This window comes from Chanodichthys erythropterus, chromosome 15 (genome assembly GCF_024489055.1).
Source record: "Chanodichthys erythropterus isolate Z2021 chromosome 15, ASM2448905v1, whole genome shotgun sequence".
In the NCBI taxonomy this organism is placed as follows: Eukaryota; Metazoa; Chordata; class Actinopteri; order Cypriniformes; family Xenocyprididae; genus Chanodichthys; species Chanodichthys erythropterus.
In genome coordinates, this window is record NC_090235.1 from 33735646 (window position 1) to 33756824 (window position 21179).

The 21179-nt window shown below is 36.1% G+C and overlaps 1 protein-coding gene across 2 annotated transcripts in view; it reads left to right on the forward strand.

The window, feature by feature from the left end:
* arid1ab (AT-rich interactive domain 1Ab) overlaps positions 1-21179 on the forward strand; it is an 82246-nt gene that overhangs the window by 1361 nt on the left and 59706 nt on the right. The gene's annotated exons all lie outside the window — the stretch shown is intronic.

Genomic DNA, 21179 nt, shown 5'->3' on the forward strand with positions numbered 1-21179 from the left:
CCGGATGATGCACTCGTTTAACCGAAAAAGAAGTGTGGAACGCTGGACACTTCATTCACTCAACGGTCGCAGCTTTCCTTACATAGTGGAGGTGACGGGGCTTTCAGACTACTGCATGACAAAACCGTATAAAATGTATACAATAGACTGTTGAGTACATAGTACATAGTGTAAGTGCATAGTGTATAGTATGACATTTGGAACACAACTTCAGTCTGCTCTAAAATGGCTGCCTCTGTTTTTCCAGCGAACTCAGTTCATATAAGCAGCTTTTATTGTACTGTATTTCTGTCCCTTGTTGTCTCGCTTTGGGCTGATTGTGCGAGACAGATGTCCAGAGCTCGGACAGGGCTGATGGGGCATGAGTTAGCATGTGGAATTTAAAGTAATGCTAATTTTTGAGGTAGGGCTCGTTGCGTGCATTTAGCAAAATACCAGCTTCGTGTAAACCCAGCTTCATGGGATTCGATAAGTTATGTCGGGAAAGTTTTAAACGTTTTTGAAGGAAGGTTGTTGGTTTGAATGATTAACTGTTAAGTTATTCGAGTTCGTTAACGCCTCGTTTATTAGCCCCCAGACTATCAGGATAACTGCTAGTTAAAAACCGATGCCAAAAACATATTTTCAGCCCGAATATTTCAGCATACATGGGGTAAAAGTGAACATTAACGCCCCATTAACAGTTAAAATCGGTTTGATTTGAAACGCGTCGCGTTTGGGAGTGTTTTGAGGCGTTTTTTTGGCCGTACGTGTGTGTAAACAGGCTGAGTGATGTGAGTAAGTGCAGCGGGCTGCTTTGCTTTGGGATTTGAATTATGGAGGTAAAATCCTTCTGTCAAAGGCAGAAGACAGTTGGTCTTAGGTTGACACGCGAGCTCAAATCTGATTGGCTGCCTCTTCTCCTGCGCCTGGCCATTTATAATTGCATCTAATGCAGCAAAGAGCCCCGCCGACGAGCTGCTCTACTTACTCACTGTGTGCATAGGCGCGTTTTAAAGCCTTTTTAAAACGTTTTAAATGTATGCAAAATGATGATTAATAAGATAAATATATATTTTTAATTTGAGTCACTATTGCCTTGCATAACAGACTTTAAATTAATTTATGCACAGGTAATGCATGCACAAATCTGCTTTGTTTTTAACAATAATGATTAAGGGAATTTGCAACTTAAAAATGCGTGCAATATAGAGCACATTTTAGTGATGCTCATTGTTTTGCATGGTCTGAAATGTCCAGTGTTAAGAGGTATTTGCATTTCATAAAAAGGTCTATTATAATGAATGTTGTTTACTAGGTTATATGATGAACTGTTGGCATCTGAATGCAAGCTGCCTGCTTCCAGGTTTTCTAAAATTTTAATTGCTTTTAACTTATTAGTTTAGGCACATTTCTTCTTTTTTTTTTTTTTCTTTTTTTTTGCGATGCTAAACAGGTTGTGGTATTTGTATGAGAATCGATTGTCTATTCTGAATCTCTCTTAATATGAAATTTAACATCGAAATGCATGCCATTTAGAGGACTTAACCTTTCTTTCATGCATATTTTTCTTTGCATGTCTTGAAATGTTCATTAATAGCAGTGTATTACAATTAGAGATATGTAGAATTATATCCTAACTTGAAAACCATGTTGTGGGTTACAGGGATGTTTGTCTTATCTGCATCCAGGTTTCTTAATGTTTAAATTTCAGCATTCTTACTATGTACAGTGTGTCACTGATCTCAGTGCAGGTAATATTGAAAGTAGCATGCTTGTTCAGACTCACTTTGTGTCTGTGTTTACAAGCAGTGTAGGTGTTAGCCAAGTGTCACTGCTGTTTTACTACCATCCTGTCTTCATTGTCAACCTCTGACCATCAACAGTAATATTCTGTCTTTCTCAGGCTCACACCTTTACTGAATCAACAGACATTTATGCTGTTTGGAGATTTTTGTTTTTGAATGAGAGAATAATGCTTAAAGACGTGATGGCGTATTCTCATTGTGGAAGTGAAAAGTGCTTTAATGTCCCTTAGCCAATGCAATAGATATTTTTAGTGCGTCTGATATGCCATAACTTTTTTTTTTTTTTAATTTCATAACTTTTTGCATTTTTGGTGATTCTTTCAGTGCTTGTGCAGGATGCAGTGGCATTGTCTTTTTTTTATTTTTAGATAAACAACAGGTGATTTAGTGTATATGTGACTCGTAAATGCACAGAAACTTAGAAACAAGAAACTTACAATCTATTGATTGTACACACTGTATAGAGTTGTGATTAAGATCAGCTTTGTGAGCAGCTTTTGTTTATGTAGCTTAAGACATTGTTAAATTAATAAATATTTTATAATATTTATGTAATGAATATTTAATATGTAGAAAATTGAATGATAGGCTTTCTGTGGAGTTCTGTTGGTGCAGAACCTTTGTGGACCTAGTTAGATTTAGACAGATGAGTGTATTTATAAAAGTGTACATGTATTACTACATTTCTGCATAGATTTGTGTATTTGAAGTTCTCATTTGTGGTCCAGATGTAAGCCATATAAATTGTATCATGGTAAAGGTTTTGAAACTGCAGATTTGCATGAATGATGCAATGGGCATCTTGAACTTGATGATGGTGTGTAATTTTCAAAAGCAACCAATCTTGCATATGTCTGTGCTAATATTAAAGTGGGAATTTTTTGTGTACAGATACCAGAACTGTGAGTTTTGAGTGAACTAATCAGTAGTCATATTTTGTTACGGTAATCTTTTTTTCTCTCTCCATGTAAGTCACAAACTAGGGAATAAATGTGTGTTTTTTTTGGGCACCATCATGTTGCAAAGTCTTTGCTGAAAAGTAGATTAATTACTTGCAATATGTAAAATCTACCTGTGACATGAAGATGTTTCCTTGAAGTTTTTTTTTAATTAAAATGTAACGCTATTAATTTTACCTCATGTACACAACTATTGCACATTTAGATAAATTATTAAAGTCCCTGTAAAGTCATTTTAAAGTATGTGTTTTGAGCTTTTCACACCACAGAAAAATATTAACCACCCAGCCAAATTTGAATGATTAAAAAAATCTGCAAGTAAATTAAATAAGTTATCAAAATCTCGAAAAAATAGGCAGCGCTCTTTGCTCTCAAACGTTAGGGGCGTGTCCGCTGTCTGCGCTGAAACCACACCCACTCGCGAGAGCTGCCGTCTCAACTTACTTGTCTAATGAGTCAAACATACTGATGCATATAACGTTAAACAAAAGAATCACGTTTGAGGGTTGCACATTTTAGTAGAGTTCCTGTGGACTACCTACTAATTATAACATGAACCACTGTAGAGGCGGCGCCACGCTCGGTGCGTCATCGACAGTTATATAGTGTTAGGGGAGGGGCTATGCACGGGGGACGATGTGTCATTAGACCCCCGTTTAAAAAAAATCCTGAGCAGAGACTTGGTGAAAAACTGTTTAACGCTCTAACTTCACAATTAAGCATTACTCAATTCACACACTTTGTAATGTGTTTTAGCAATACATTTGCAACATTTATAAAGTGTTTAGAAAGACTTTACAGGGACTTTAATAAATGTAATATTTTTTTTTGCAAAGACTTCTATGAACGTTTTGAGTGATTAATGTGGATTTTTGATCAAGAGTTTAATTTATTTGTTGAAATGGAATTTCAGAAATTTTTTCAAAAATTTCAGAAGTCTGTGCCAATACCAGTCTAATTTCATGGTTTTTGGTAGTGCTGCACGATTATGACAAATCATAATTGTCGATTATTCCCTTGAAATTGTAAATGCGATTATTAATTACGATTATCACAATTACAATGATGTTTTGAATAGTTTTATACCATTGTTCGAAACGACTGAATGGCATATTTTTATGTAAAAATAACAAACAGTCTGAAAACACGCTTCCTGATTTTTATTTTTATTTTTTATTGCTTTTCTATAGCATTAAACCGCAAATGTCAACTAGACCTATACATGGGGTTGGTTTCTTTTATATAAAAAAAGTAAACATATGCAGGGTGGTTCCCCAAGTGCCATTTTCCTGGTTGCATTTGCACCGCCAGTAGGAACTACTGTTTAGCAGTCCTGTCTAATACGTTATTTTATATAACTATTATACAAAGAATGTAGACAGTATATGAAAAAGTAGCTTTTGCCATGTGGTTGATTTCTAATGTGGCTAGCTAATCAGCGTACACTTGCCTCACTAGTCATTCCTTTTGTGCTAGGTTAGACCCAGACCTTTTACACTCTGAACTGAAGTAGTTGTGATTCGCCTCTCACAACGTAACATGCTCTAAACACACCTGTTAAAGGTGCCGTAGAACGCGTTTTCAAAAGATGTAATATATGCGCCGATTCAGGCTGCGGCCCCTTTAAATTCTCGTGCTCCTGCCCCTAGAATTCGCGCTTGCCTTAAACAGCATAAACAAAGTTCACACAGCTAATATAACCCTCAAAATGGATCTTTACAAAGTGTTCATCATGCAGCATGTCTAATCGTGTAAGTATGGTATTTATTTGGATGTTTACTTGATTCTGAATGAGTTTGATAGTGCTCTGTGGCTAAAGCTAATATTACACACTGTTGGAGAGATTTATAAAGAATTAAGTTGTGTTTATGAATTATACAGACTGCAAGTGTTTAAAAAATGAAAATAACGACATGAATCCAGTAAGAAACGATGGTAACTTTAACGTCACTTAACAGTACATTAGCAACATGCTAACGAAACATTTAGAAAGACAATTTGCAAATATCACTAAAAATATCATGATATCATGGATCATGTCAGTTATTATCGCTCCATCTGCCATTTTTCGCTATTGTCCTTGCTTGCTTACCTAGTCTGATGATTCAGCTGTGCACATCCAGACGTCCTGCCCTTGTGTAATGCCTTGAACATGAGCTGGCATATGCAAATATTGGGGGCGTAAATATTAATGATCCCGACTATTATGTAACAGTCGGTGTTATGTTGAGATTTGCCTGTTCTTCGGAGGTCCTTTTAAACAAATGAGATTTATATAAGAGGGAGGAAACAGTGGAGTTTGAGACTCACTGTATGTCATTTCCATGTACTGAACTCTTGTTATTCAACTATGCCAAGGTAAATTCAATTTTTAATTCTAGGGCACCTTTAAGCACGCAAATTCATGTAAGTGGATTTAATTTTTTTTATAATCGCACCTTTGAATGATTACAAAATCAAGGCATCTGTAATCGTAATCGCGATTAGAAATTCGATTAATTGTGCAGCCCTAGTTCTCGGTACCAATTTCGGTATCATAGCAAAAACTGTTGTAACCATTTTGTTTTAATGTTTTTTTTTTTATGTTTGTTTGTTTTTTATTTAACTGAAAATAAAAAAAAAATGAATAATTTAATTTTAAATAAATTTTTAAATTAGTACTATTATTGATTATAAGTAAATACATTAAAACATTATCCTGTAGCCTTCAAATATTGTTCAGTTAAATAAACATTGCCAGGGTTTTTCCTGGGACAAAAATGCTCTTTAGTGATGGTGGATGAACACAGCCATCTACACACACAGTACAAAATACCCTACCCATGTGAACTGCGAACCCAGTACTGACAAATTCAAAATAAATGCAAAGAAATGGTTTTTAATATTGATATTTAATATTGAAAAAATACAGATTTATTCATGAATAAAAAAAAAAAATCACTGGGACAGATCATAAAACGTACACAAATGTACAGATTTTACATTATAAATTAATTTTAAACACATTAATTTATAATGTAAAATCTGTACATTTGTGTAAAAAGTTCCTGAGTGACTGACTTGAAAAGTTAGTAATAAAAACTCAAGGGAGCGTTTTAACGCAGCCGGCTATCAGTCGACCTGTACTGCAGAACTTCAGGTATCGTAACATTAAATTATTAAATGAATATATGGCAAGACAAAGATTCATTTAGGGGTGGCCGCCAAAATATTTTCAAAGTAGGAAATTGATGATTGAGAAATGATTGCATACTTTAAGACTTAATGCACTCGTGTGCAAAAACATTTTGGATTTATAGCCTTCTTAAAATAGTGACTTGTGAATGTACAACAGCATGAATCAACAAGGCTAAATGTCTGTTGCTCCCCTTACCTGTTTGTTTGTTTGAATGGGTGTTATTTTGTTAATTTAAAGATAAAAATAAAAGTTGATCACGAAAGACGTTGCACAGATCTATTTTGACACATCTGATTATTTTTTTGTTTCGTCCTGACTCCTGTCCATTGTCAAACATCGCAATTTAAAAAGGTTTTCACTCCTGAAACTTTGCAGTATGTACTACTTAGCAGCATGAAAAATAAAAATACGCACAAAGGATCTTATTTTATTTGTACTTATTTACAACTTGTTTATGCTTTGTTGGTTATAGCGAAATGATTCGCAAGCATGTAGAGCTCACGCTGAATGAACTCGGTCATAGTGAGCAGATTCTGACTAACTTAAATGCCTCCGATAGGCCATTGAGTTCACATGCTCAACAAACTTGTCTGTGATAGGTTGCAATGCTCAACGCTGCAAAAAACGCTGTGAATAGAAACCTTTGATGCTATTCATAGAGCCTTTACTCCAATACACATGGCAGCGTTTGAAAGCAGCCGGCCATCAGCGGGTACCGGATTGACTCCGTACTCTGTACTACTGTACTGCAGAAAGGCTGATACCTGTTAAAATTTAAGTATCGACTTGGCACCAAAGTAGCTGTACTTTTGACAACCATAAATTGTACTGGATGATTTAATTTACATGGTACCGTAAGATTCTCCGAAGGATACTATTGTTTTACCATGAAGTATACAGCTCTATTTGAAAGTTAACTGTATGCCCTTTGAACTGTTCTAAGACTGACCCAGACCTTGGCATTGACCCATCAGACTTCCCTGAGAGCAAAGCGTTTCTGTTTAAGAGGGAGAATCCTATCCCAGCATCCTCCGAATGAAGGGCACGGACTCAGTAGCCTGCGGGGTAATGAGTGAACTGTTGCTGCCACAGCACACTGTCTGCACTGCTGAGTAATGAATCTCCACATGCTGCCTCACTGTGAGTGTGTGTGTGTGTGAGTGTGTCACAGATACTTAGGGAAACAGAGCTGGGAGGGGGGTGTTTTTGTGAATGATCCTTTGCTGCCTGCCGGTGACAGCTGTGCGCTTGTGAATGTGGGTGGGTGTGTGAGCATGCACATGTTGGCGGACGCCGGGAGAAACACTCTGACCTGCTCATGCTTCATGCGGCACCAGTGATCCGTCTATCTTTTCAGGAGCGTTTAGGTTGAACAAACTCTGCACAAATTGGCCTCTCAAATGCTTGCTTTACCCACGCAAAAGCACTCATGTAGCCCTCGAACTGTTTTGCACATAACATCCATTCCTCATGTTTCTCTCTCTTTCTTTTCATCACTCTTTCTTTGCTTTTCACTTTGTCACTTTATGCCAGTTTGCATGCTACTATACACTAGACGTATCAGACAGTGCTGGTGATTGGGTGAAGTGATTTGAAAGTATGTGTATGTTTAAGATGCAAACATGCAGTAGGGATGTGCAAAACTATATACTTTTAAAATCCTGGAGGATGCCAGCTTTGCACATTTTGGATGTCTCCGTTCTCTCAGTGCAAGTGTTGTACCTATGCTAACGAACGGATAGGGTTGCACCAGCCATTCGTAAAATCTTACTTAAATTTGGAAGATAAATTCCAGACCATTATCTTAGTAAATACTAGTTAATTTGTAACTAACTCTTTACTTTTTGTTGCACCATTGGTTCTTAAGGCAGAACTTATCGAGTACATTGTAAAATCTTCCTAAAGTAATGTGTAGTCGCATATGACGACATTTACCTTTTAATGATGAGGTTTTTTTTTTTTTGTCAATGATAAGTAATTGTTAGGTACAATGTACTTATTGTGTTCATATTGTGTTATTTAGTTGGAATATGGGTAAGGTTGGGAAAAGGTTTGGTGGTATGGTTAACAAACTACAATTTCTTTTTTTTTCACATACACAACATGCAGCGATGCACACCAAGGTGCGCTGTTTAGATTAGATCGGATTCATGTTAAAGAACTGCAAGTCATTTGTTCACAATGTTCTTTCAAAATGTAAATGAGTATAATTGTCAACATGATACATGTCTGAAGGACTGAAGTCTAAAACATGAGCTTATCGATACAGTTCAGTCAGTTGTTTCCTTTTTTTTAAATTCCACTTGTCAAGTGTGTCACTCATAGTCGGAGCTAAAACCTTTGAATTTAAGGCCCTGAAATCCATTTTATTTTTCCCTAAATTCTGTTTTCCATTTTATTTTTTGTTGATTTTTTTTTTTTATTTGTTTTGATTTAATACAAATTTAAATAAACTAACAATTTAATCAAGCTTTTAAAATGTAATCAAATTAAAATAATTAATTTACAACAAAATTTTTTTTATTTTTTGTCATAAGATGCTGCACAACAGAACTGTATAAATTGAAAAAAATATCTTGGTTGTATATTCATTAGAAATATTATTTTATTACTTTGAAAAGTACATTTTAGTAAACAGTAGTGATATATTTCTGTCATAAAGATCTTTCAGTTTTAGTTTCAGTATGTAGTTGACAGATTTTTTTTTTTTCTCAAAGAAACTGAAAAGTTGTGAAGTGACTCTAAAAGCAACAAGTTCATGGCTGTTTCTTAATATGTGTTTTTAAGCAATCTTGCATCCATGTGTTCTTATACAACGTCATCATCAGCCTTCAAAGTTCAATTCCAAAACTCAAGAACGCAAGTAAAGGTCTCATGAAAGTACCCGGATGTGTTTTTGATATAGAGGATGTATCGAATACAGACTTGAGAAAATCAAATTGTTAAATCCCAGAAGACGTTGAGGTCTTATCACTTGAGATTCCCGCTGCAAGTTTGCAAATATGTGACCCCTCGTGAAAATAAACATTTGTCCATCTCTTTTGCTTAATTTAAATAGTGTTAAAAACCTGAAGAAGGCATGCTGTATTTTTATTGCCGTGTTAAAAAGAAATCTTAACATTGACAAAGCATATAGCTGACATTAAACATACATACTCATTTTCACAAAATATGCGGTAAAATAAAATGATACAATATAATATGAAATAAATGTTTTAATAGGTTATGACAGTTGTTTGTGATTGTATTTATTGTGCGTTGGTTGCTCGCTATTTATATGCTGGGATGGTTAGTTGAGCAACAAGATCGCAGCACATCTCAATTCTCGCAAGGATGTGTTCGGTGTCGTTGTGTCCTTCCAAATTTGTTCTTTCAAGGTAGCCTGGCAAGACTGGTCTCCTCGAGAATTGAGAAACAGCCTATGTGTTCATGTCCTCATATAGATGGCAGACACTGAAAACACAGTGACCGTCACGCCTGTGAATTTGTGTATCAGACAAAACCGTGCCGCTCATTCACACAGAGATATGCAGAAATCACTTATTAGCGACATGCACTGACTGGCTGTCGCGTTTATTTCTGTTGTGTGATAGGCTGTTAGATTAATCCATTTTGAGTAAAAATGTCCAATGCTTATCATCATTGACTTACATTTTATCACGGTTCTGATATGATATCGTTTATCACCCAGCTGTACTTGCATCTATCACTTTTTTTTTTTGCCCACTTTATTTGTTGGTTCTTCATTGCAGTGTTCCTCTTTGTTTGTTTCTTTCTCTTTCCCTTCCATTCTTCTTCTTTGGAAGTTCTGCATGTTCATACAATGAGAAATAGTCTTGGACGCCTGTCTAAAAGCCACAATCAATTGCTTGAAATGGAGTACTAATCATTTGCCATAGCGTACCGTTGATGATGAGGTGTTCCCTTTCTCCTCTGTGATTGGGGAAATGTCACATTTAAGCAGTTCCACAGGGCTGTTTGGAAATGTGAAGGTAATGTATTTTCTTTTGACATTTACTTTTAAAATGTAGCAGATTAGCATAGTAATTTCCTTCTTCAAACTTATGGTCCCGCAGTCTGCAGGCTTCATTTACATGACACATATATGTGTGTGTTGTGTGGAGAACGCCATTAACCTTTTACTGGCTACTAGAGTCAGCCACATAAATCACACTAAACCCTAGTGATATGAGAGCACAACTTTAGAGAGAAAGGTGGTTTCATACCCTTATTTGCCTGTTTGTTATATTGAAATAATGCATGCCTTTATATTGTAGTTGTTTGAACTACAATCTGAATTTTTTTACTGCTATTGAGCACTTAACCATACCTGTATATCGCTCAAGTGGCTTTTACTGTCTTTTTATTTGTCGTCTGTCAGTGCTAAATGTCATTCTCGGCTCACACTCTTTTTTTTGAGTGTGAACTGCGAATCCGCCTAAACAAATAATCTGTAGGATTTTTGTCTCCCTGTAGTCAATCAGTTAAATAACCACAGCCCAAATTTTTTTTTTTTTTGCGGTAGTACTCCTGTAAAAGGGTCAGAATCAAAACATAAAGGTGAACTTGAGGTCTTCAGTATATGTACAGTCGGTGCACAGCATAAATGAGTACAACCCCTCTGAATAAATAAATTTTCTTTATGATCTCTAATACAAATGGAAAGATGGCAAAACTAAAATGTATTAAACATATACATAATAAAAACTGAGAAATATGTCATTAATAGCCATAAAATAAGTAAATTAGCCAATTTTGTTTAAATTAAGGATTGCAGAAATGAGTATACCCTAGATTTAATTCAACAAAATTTATAATATTCTAGTACTTAGTATGCCCTCCATAATTTTGAATATACTGCTCTGACCCTTCTTGGCAGGGAGTGTACAAGTTCATGAGAAGTTGTCACATCTGTCCTGTTTAATTCCTGGATGAGCTCCTTTAAATGCCCTGATCTTTAATGGGGAGCGTTGCTCAACTCATCTCTACAGAATCCCCCACAGGTGCTCAAGAGTGTTAAGATTGAGTGCAATACATGTCCGCAGAAGGTTTTTCACCTTGGCAGAATGCAAATCCTCCTTGTCATGTTGAAAAAATGCCCAGCAATACAGGGAATGAGGAAAGGGTAACATTTTCTGTTTCAAGTTTGTGTTTTAAATTACACAGTGGTGTGAGAATTCATGACAGCATTGATAAAGCACAACTCCCACAACTCACCTTCAGCACTCATACATCTCTATATAAGATCTTTACTACCACTGAACTTTATTGTGGTAACCAGTACACTTTTCACTGTATTCCTCCTCTAGCAACACCATAACATTTTGGATGCCGGAGCCTCTGCACCGTAGGCTATGCGTCCGTTTTCATTTATACTTCTGCGTCATTGTCTGCGTCGACGTGCATGCAGACCACTAGTAGGCAGTGTCTGCAGTCATGTGGAGTATCAAAATAAAAAAAAAAATCAAAGAAGCAGCTTGTCATGTACGTTGTCAGAGAAGCTTACATAAAAAAACGGCAGATAAGCGGCAAATAGGTAACGACTTTTGTTGCAGTTTCATTCCTATGGAAGTTGAAAGCACTCGCTCTTCTCCGAGTGCTCCGCGCCAGTTTTTTGACCCGAGGGAGGGGTTCTAGCAGACCAATCACAGCGCTTGCGGTCCGCGTAGAATAGACGTGTTGTTACATTTTTGAAGAGGTGCACATCAGGCTACGTCGTAGGCTACGCGTGGTACAAACAGCCTACGTCGTAGCTATGGCGTACACTCGACGCAGAAGTATAAATCGGTCATTACTCTGTGAGATAAACAGTCACTCTTTTCATAGCTTTTGCTGGCTCTCAGACACTCGTTTGGTGTTACTCCTGCTCTTTGTCTAACAAAAAAATCCCTCATCACTAAATGAAAGCTTAAAATGAAGGCCTGATTATTTCAGGGGCCTCGTCACAAGTCCATTGTTTTTGAATTCCTGTGTTACTTTTGCTATATTTTCACACTTAAAACAATGATTGGTAATCCTCTTGTAGCACTGTCCTCTTTTGTGCTAAGAAATAAGTCTCTTGATAGTTCTCTCCCAAGTGGTTCCATTGTTGTCAGCATTATGTCTGAGAATGATTCAGTGGGCTATATAACACTTTTAATTGTCAAGAAATTACTTCTCCTTAAATGTTTTGGTTCAACATGCATACATGTTGATCAAAAAACATTGACTTAAACTTTCACCAGAAAATTTTTATTTTGTTTTATTTAGTAACTTTCAGGAGGGTGTACTCATTTTTGTTACACAACATTTTTTTTTACCTTGTTAAGAAAATCTTATTTTCCTGAATAATTTTGACATGCTTATTTGGTAATTGATTGAGCAGACTTGCTGGAACATTATCTATAAAGAACCCTAATATGTCTTCTAAGTAATTGAGTAATTGCTGACTTTCAGAAGTTTCAGAGGAGGTGTACTCATGTACTCACTTTATGCTGTGCGCTGTCAATGTGGAGTTACAAAGTCTTTCCATCCATATAAACACTGACCTAAGAATTTGCATGTCCACAATCCAACTGAGAAATATGCAAAGCACAGGTGCTGCTAAACAAACCTATTGTTGTCATGTTGGCATATATTTCGGCAGCATAACGTAAATTACCTGATAATAAACTAGTAAAGTCCTGTAATAGCATAACTTTGTCCTCAGGACTGTCTTTCTAGCATCTCTTCCTGTAACAGCTTGCTGAGGGCATCACTAACTTGCAGCTGTCACCACAAAGCAGTGAAGCTAACCACCTTCTCCTGATGTTTCAAAAGCACTACCTGAATGACGGGCCTGGCTGACAGGTCCAAATCCACGCAGGAACTAGAATATGCCGTCTCTGCTGTCAGTGCATTTGGCCATGGTTGCGTCTCCTAAAAGAATGCTTATTCGGACAGTTTTTGATTGACATGGACTGAGCGCACCTAGAAATGCATGCCATTTTATCACACGGTGGCTCCATATTCTCCCACATTTGTTGGTCTTGTTGGGCTGGATGCTAGAAATCTGTCTGGTGGGGAATTTGCTATCCACCTTTTTTTCCGACAAGTCTACTGCATTTAGATTATGGGTGGCACTTGGGTAAGTTCCACTCAAAAAGACTAAATCAAAATATTTCAAATCATAAGGTTGCACTAGAAATAATCTGTATCTGCCACTGAATGTGCTGTAAAATTTCCTTCATGTTTCCTTCACGCTGCATTCTTTTCCTCCTGATTTTCTTTTTTTCCTTTCTATTCCGCTGTAACAATATGAAACGGGACAACATATACTGGTCTACTCTCCTGATTTAATTTACAATATATCCCATTTTTTTTTCTTTTTTTCCCCCAAATCCTCACTTCTCTTTCCAGGTTTGTTTTCACACTGACGCTTTAAAATGTAATCATCTCCTCTTTTCACTTTTAATACTAATATGCATTGTTTACTGGAATGTTTCTAAAGCAGGTAAACATTACAATATTTATTGTCTGACACAATGACAGAAATAACATCACTCATTATCACTCAGTGTTCCAGTTAATTAACATTTTTGACTATATCAAAGTGTTACAATAATGCAGGTATATTACTATAGTGATAGTTAACACATTCGTAATATTCACTATTATTAAACGCATTTGCTGCGGAAATAATCGGGTTATTCATGGACTGTGGTAGTAATTTGTTAATGCTTTTACTCTTTTAAATGTCCCTTTTTAATGTTCGATGCTTAAAGGGTGAGCAGAATAATATCTTAATGAAATATCTTTTTGAAAATGCTTGTTGCATTTATAGAGCGAACCTTTTGCTGTTTACAGTTTATCAGAAGTTACTTCAGTAATTTGTGCAAAGTGTCATGGGGTGTAGGAAAAAGATTGATAGCATGGTGGATTGTGTTTTGCACACAATGCACAGCTATTAGAAGGCAGGACTACTAATGCAAAGATGCGTGTCAAACAAACTAGGATGTGTGGTTATTAGGTGTAAAGTGAAGCAAATTTTGGTTGTTACAGCTGGCTAGAAACTTGCTGTATTTTACATGTAATAAATTTCAACTGCTATGTGGTCACAGATGTGTGTATATCCATCTTAATATTTTTTTTATGTAAATTGGGCGTGGCTATTTGTAACTTGAATATGCGAGGCATCTGTTGTCAGCTGTACAAAAACAGTCTAGTTGTGCTGCTAATTGATATTTCAAACTGGTATTTATTTTATTTTAATTTATCATAATCATAAAAGTGCTGTTTTGTAGTGCAGATAATTTTACCATTTTTTTACCATTGTTTTTTGTTGTTCTAGTTATTTACCTACAGTGTCTAAAAGATTGTAAGTGTTGCTTATTCACAGAAAATGGCTTACTTCCATGCTGGAAAATAATGTGGATTTTGACAGTTTTAAATATGACTAAATTTGATGAATAATTGAACATGAAAAGGTTTTTGCATGGATGCCAAACTTTTTAAAAAATTTTTATTTTTTTATTATGAATTTAATTTTTGGTTTGCAAGTAACTTTTATAAGTGTTTAATTCACTGAATTAGGCAAAAATGGGTATTGAGGCCCATTTACACCAAATAAGTTGACTGTAATAACTGTTTTAATAGTCTTTGTAATTCTATGTGAATAGAAAACTGGCAGAGGAATGATACAATTGGAATTGCTATCAGAACTGGTTTTTTTTTTTTTTTTTTTTTTTTTTTTTTTATAGGTGATGACCGATTTTAAAAAAATTCAGCCAATCAGAATTTACCTGATTTTAAAGAGCTTGAGTGTTTAGAGTTGCAGATGTCAAAACTGAAACGTGCGCTTTTAATAAACAGAACATTATCGTGTGTTGTTGTGGATAGAGACCACAATAGTTATCATTTTATATATAATATAATATAATATATATATAATATATATAAAATGATATCATTCTTGATGTGAGTGGTCCTTTATTCCATCATTATTTAATATAAACAATTTCCCCCCCAGTGGTGACAAGAACTATGTTGTGATATACAGTTTCTGTTATAAACCATTACACCACTCCTTGTATATATGTGAAATGCAGGATGTGAATATCAGCAGGTCAGTTAAAATCTATGTATTACATTACTGAATTTGTGCAGGTGAATAGCATGCCAAGCCTTTTCCTTTGCTCCATTTCTTTGGAATTCTTCTGAATAGTTGGAGAAACATTTGAGGTGTTGAGTTTATCTGTAAATGTGTTAGTTGTTGTTTGTAAATGTCACTAATAATTCCTGTGTTGCCACTGGTGGTAGTTTTCTCAATTTATAGCTTTGATATTACTCGACCCAGTGAGGTGTAATTGAGAATTGAAGGAGTACGGCTTTCTCCTTCAGTGAGTCCTTTACTCAACAAATGAAAAGAATTTGCTGTTTAAATTGCTGTTGAGAAGATGAGACTTGTCTAAGCGAGGACAGAATCTCATTTGAAGTCGCACTCCCAATGCGGAGCAAATCAGGGAACAGATGAGTTGTAAGTGTTGGTTCTGACTTGTTTTCAGTGATGCTTGTTTGTTTGAACTTACAGATAGTAAGCATGTTGTACACGTGGACCTTTATGAAAAATGTTGGAGTCGAAACTTTTAAGTTTTTTCCTTTTGTGAATCTCATGAAAATGGTCATGAACAATGTAAAAAATATTTCAAATTTTTCGAAATACAGGGCTCGCCAATAAGGACTGCCTGATGATATTTCAGAGCTGACACCTGATTGGGCCAATGCTGCATCGACAAAAATGTTTATCAATTGCACGTGTTTTTAAACATTGCCAATTCAAATATTCAAGCGCAACAAGATGTGAAAGAACTCTATTCCATACTTGTGCGACGTGTGAGAAGTTTTGTGTGCACAACACATCTGAAGCATGCGCACTCAAGACAACACGCAAGAACTGCTTGCACTTGGACAGATTCACACAGTTACGTGAAAATGCCTATATTGTCAAGTATCCTTGTAAACATAGTTGACATAAACAGTAGAGAAATAAACAGTATATTGGATCCGTGGAGCTCTTAAAGTGACAGCAGTCTAATAAACCTGCTGCTTTCTGTCACTAATGTTAATTAATAAAGGACAAGGAAAAACTTTAAATATAACTTTTGTAACCTTATTTATTAGAATACAGGGTCAAAAACGATGCAAGCAATAACTTTTATTTATTTTTTATGGCTGGGCCAGTGAAGATTTTGGCAAGTAAAAATTTCAAACCCCTGATCCGACTAGTAGGCATGGATTGATGTATGTTAAATAAATACATAAAATATAAAAAGCAGCCATTTGGACCTAGCTATAGTGTGCAACCTAGCACATTTCATAAAACTCTCAAGGATGCCGTTTAGGAGGAGATGGCATCTTTGTCGTTAAGAGTGGAAATCTAGATTCCACGTGCCTGTACATGTTCAATGCTAACTGTTCCACACTTACGCTCATAGATAAACCTACATTGGAATGATGTGATTTGTATTCATGCATGTTGGTGTTTTGGCACAACGATAGTCCTTTGCTGTAGGCCTGGACTGTTTGTCCGTGTGGAGGATTAAATTAGCAGCAGTTGTTTATCGTCCGTACCCAATCCATCTGTCTGGCTCAGTAGAGTCGGCGCTATCTGTGCTATCATACTTCACTCCAACGCCCGACCTCTCAAATACACACACACACACAGAGTGGTCCACACCCCCTTCCTGCTTCCCTAACAGACAGTGAGACATTCCACCCGGTGTAACCTCCTCTGCCAAGAGCGCTTGGCTTTCCTCTATGCAGATTAGCCATGTGCTAATTGCAGTTATTTATTTTTTCTCCCCTCCCTTTTTGGAGAGAGAGTGCGAGAGGAAGGAAGTCAGCCATGGACGAGCGATTGATTGGTGGAAGAGGATGGGTTGAGAGGTGAGCCAAATAGCATGAGTGTCTCTGAGCCATAAGATTATTTTAACAGAGAAGAGATTTCATGTCCAATCACTTGAGAGATTTACAGACCCTAATGACAATATTTGAATTTGGGTATTTAAAGTCATTATGGAATCAAAATGTACCTGCATTCAAAAGTTTGAGGTCAGCAAGTTAAGAAATTAACAACTTTTATAGACTTTTATAATGTTTCAAAAAAAATTCTATTTTGAAAAACATTTTTTTTTTTAAATTATTAATCAAAGAATCCTGTAAAACTGTACGATTCTCAAACTTTTTTCAACATTGATAATGTTTTTTGAGCAGCAAATCAGCATATTAGAATTATTTCTGAAGGATCATGTGACACTGAAGACTGTAGTAATTATGTGGAACATTCAGCTTTGCCATCACAGGAATAAATTACATTTTTTAAATGTTTTCAAAAAGTAAATGGTTATTTTAAATTGTAGTAATATTTTTCAAAATCACTTTACTTTTTTCTTTTTCAAAAACAAAAAAAACATACCTGACCCTGTGTGCTTTATTTTTTGTTTCAAAAAGTTTTCATTCTTTGATCAAATTTGAATCGCCACCTCTTTCCCAAAGACTTTCCTTTCTGGCTGTCTGGCTGATGTCACCCATGTCGCGCAAGCTATTTAACATAAACTTTTGATATGTCCTGCTGCCTTAACTTGATTCAGTAGGAAACTAATCTGCACAGTGACTTAATGCTGAACATAAGTAATTTTTGAATTAATATATTTCAGTCATCAATATTTATCAATAAGTTATCAATGTGCAAATAAAATGCTTATTTTCTAGTCAGTTGCTGATAATAATTCCTTTCCTGCATTTATTTCTCAAATATCCTGTTTCGAATGTTTCAGGTTTATTTCAGTTTCTGTATGGTCTTGTTTTCAAGAACAGCCAGGGGTGTTTCAAGAGAAAATCCCATGACTGGCTCCTTGTTTTTGTTGCTATTAACTAGTATCATTCATTTAAAAAATTGAAAGGGGAAACTCTCACCCTCAGTGAGTAATGCTGCAGCGGGAAATCCTTGAATTCCCCTCAGGGATCAATAAAGTACGTCTGTCTATTTAAAAATGAGAGACGGCGAGATATGGTTCTGCTTATCTCTGACCTTGCCTGAGGATGAATTAAAAGCACTTCATTTCTGAACAACTGTCATTCTCTCTTGCCGTCACATCCAACCCTCATTCCCGCACTTAAGGGAGCCCTGGGGTAATTCATATACATAATACTGTGTGAGGCAACCTCAGCATTTTTTCAGACTGGATGCGGGTATGTGCCCACTACTACATGTTTACTACTGTCTCTGGCAGAAAGAGCATTTTTGTCTTTTGGCCTGCTGTCTTTATTTGTGAGCCATTCCTTTTAGGCAACATACAAAAATGAATTTATTGTTCATATAATAGTTTTCACTGACTGGATATGTACTGCTTTAAAACAGGGACATTAAATCTCACTTATTATAACAATGTAAAATCCCAAGAATACAAATGAAGATGGCAACTTGAGGTCAGAGATTTGCTCAGATCTTTGTTCAAACATATTTCTTCTCTATCTACTTCCATTACCTTTTTGGTCAAGGGGCTCATTGATCTCTGCCATAACCTTGTCTGGACTGCTTTATCACTGCATGAAGATGCCATCTTCCATTCTTATACAAGTAAACACAGGGCTCTACAGTGTGACCATTTTGCTCGCACTTGCGCACTTAGGCGCACCGGTGCGAGTGACCAGATCGATTGTCATTCATAATCTATAATACAATCGGAATAAAAACTCCGAAAATGCATCTACACTGAACAACAGTTATGTTTCGTACTGCAATCGGCTTTTCATGCCTTCATTCAAAGACTTTGCTTCTGTCAGCAGAGCAGAGCAAGTGCAAAACGTGTGCACGACGGACTACACTTTAAAGATTATTTACAAGGTGAAATGGGTGATGCACAGTTACCAGAAAGTGTCATGATGCTGAGGTTTCAGCCAAATTAACTGGAAATACTACATTTGGATTATCATAAGCAAGGTTGTAAATTAATGGGGGTTACCTAAATACCTACAAAAAATAAACAAAAAACATGCACCGTTATGAATGCCCACGCTCGTATTACTTTCGCTTTTGAAGTAGCGGCAATTGCTTGAATGGTGGGTGGGTTCATTATTATTCTTAATGAAAAACACAACAAAACAGTACAATGACAAACTCGCTTAAATATGCACTTTTACATTTCGCTTTGCAACCAAATCTTCACCCATCGTCTTATAATTCAGGAAAGTAAGGTGAAATCTGACTCATGCTGATTTGTGCTGCGACTCTCGTTCAGATCACTGAATTGAGCAGACATGTTCAGTTTTTAACTGTAGTGTCTGTTCTCTAACTTAATGATTTTAATTAATAAAAAAAATCAAAACGACGGTGGGGCAGGTGCTGCGATCACGGTGGGCAAGTGATGTAACTGGTGTTGCGGCTGAACACCGGTAACACTGTAGTTCGCAGCGAGCCTAATATGTTAAGTAATACCACATGAGTAGACTCCTATTTCTCTGAGTATTGGTATGATTGCAAAAAAAAAAAAAAAATGTGCAAAAGTCCAATAAATGAGTTGATTATTAAGTGACTTAACATTTTAGCCACAATACTGTCAGTTTTGCTTTTTGTGAAAGTAGTTTCAAACAAAGCCACAGAAGCAACGGTGATTCCTGAATGAATCTGTGTTTTGAACGACTGAATGAATGACTCGCACATTAAGATTTACCGCCACCGACTGGCAGTTTTATTTTCATATTTACACATTACATTTTTTTTTTTTATTTTTTTTTTAAATATCAAACTTTCAAAGTTTTTTATTTTTATTTTTTTAAACTTATTTCTAAATAAAAAAAAAAATTATATTTAAAAACATTAATACAACATTATTTACCCATGAGCTGCATTAAGCAGTCTATGTAAATGTCTAAATACTACTTCAGATGGAGCTTCTGTGCCACTTTTGCAGTGCAAAGATGGATTTTTTTTTTTTTTTTTCTTTTGACTGGTAACAGTCTGATTGGGACTTATTGTTCTAACTAAAATGATTGTATAACATTTAAAAACAAATTTTCTATTTTAAGAAATTTACAAAAAATGATGCATACATTTAATAAGATTGAAAAAATTAATGGTAAAAATGCCCCTGGAAATTATATTAGAGGGGCAAATATTGCCCTGTAATGGTTTGTAGCCCGCTGGACTTGGCCTTCCATTAATCAACTGAGTAGTCTACACAAGAAGCATCCGCTGCAGCCCATTGCTTGTTTATCTGAAATAACATTTAAAAATATCCTTTTTTTCTGTTCCTGTTTCTTGCTCATATTCACAGAGGAAAAAAAGTGTCCACTGTCCAGATTCACTTCAGTAGTCTCAGGCAGGTCCAGTCTCCAGTGCTACTTTGGCATCCAGAGAGCCTTATTACAGCTGCTGGAGGAGCAGCGCCGATTGAAGATCTGCTGTGGTTGCAGCTGGGACCTGTTACCACTTCAACAATTCTGCTCTGTGCCTTTAGTGGTCCTAGTGATCTTTGAAAAGTGGGAAAGCAAATGTGTTTGCTGCAAGAATGGAGTGGGTACTTTCATTTTTTTTTAATTAATGGTTCATGACAAATGACAGCTTTATTTACATTACAGGGCTCGAAATTAACTTTTTTACTTGGTAGAACTTGGCAGCTAAAATTTAAGAGCAGTACAACTAAAATGATGATCCTGAATTCTTTGCCACACTTGTCCCGGCATTTCTTGTGCTCTCACCATGTTTAATTAAGCTCTTGTGCTTAATGTGTGGATTAGTGATGAGGTTATATCCTTAACTAAACATATACAGAAATTATTCTAAGAAAAGTGTTTTCTAACATTATGTTGGGAATATTAAAGTTTTTTTTTTTCATCAGGCACTAATTTGGAGACTCATTAAGCTAGGCAGTTGTGGGGTCCACTTGTTTAAGCAGCAATGAAGACAGAACTGATCTGAGAGAAATTAAGAAAAGAAAAGAAAAAACACAATGTTGGAGTGTTTTAGGCTGGCCACACAATTGAAGATTTGCACTCCCCAACGATCTTGAGGGTGTGGCCTGATTGCAGCCAACTTTTTGTCCAAAAAAACAAAAAATTGTGTGGTGTCATTACGATTATTTTACTACTCCCGACTGCGTCAGAGCTTCCACGATCCCACATCGTAAATGTCAAACGTGTACTCTTGATCGGGCTGCCTCTGACGTGATACCCGTCCTTCTATAACTGAAACTTTGCAGCCACAAACATGCCACGAAAGTGGAGTATTGAGAAAGAAGA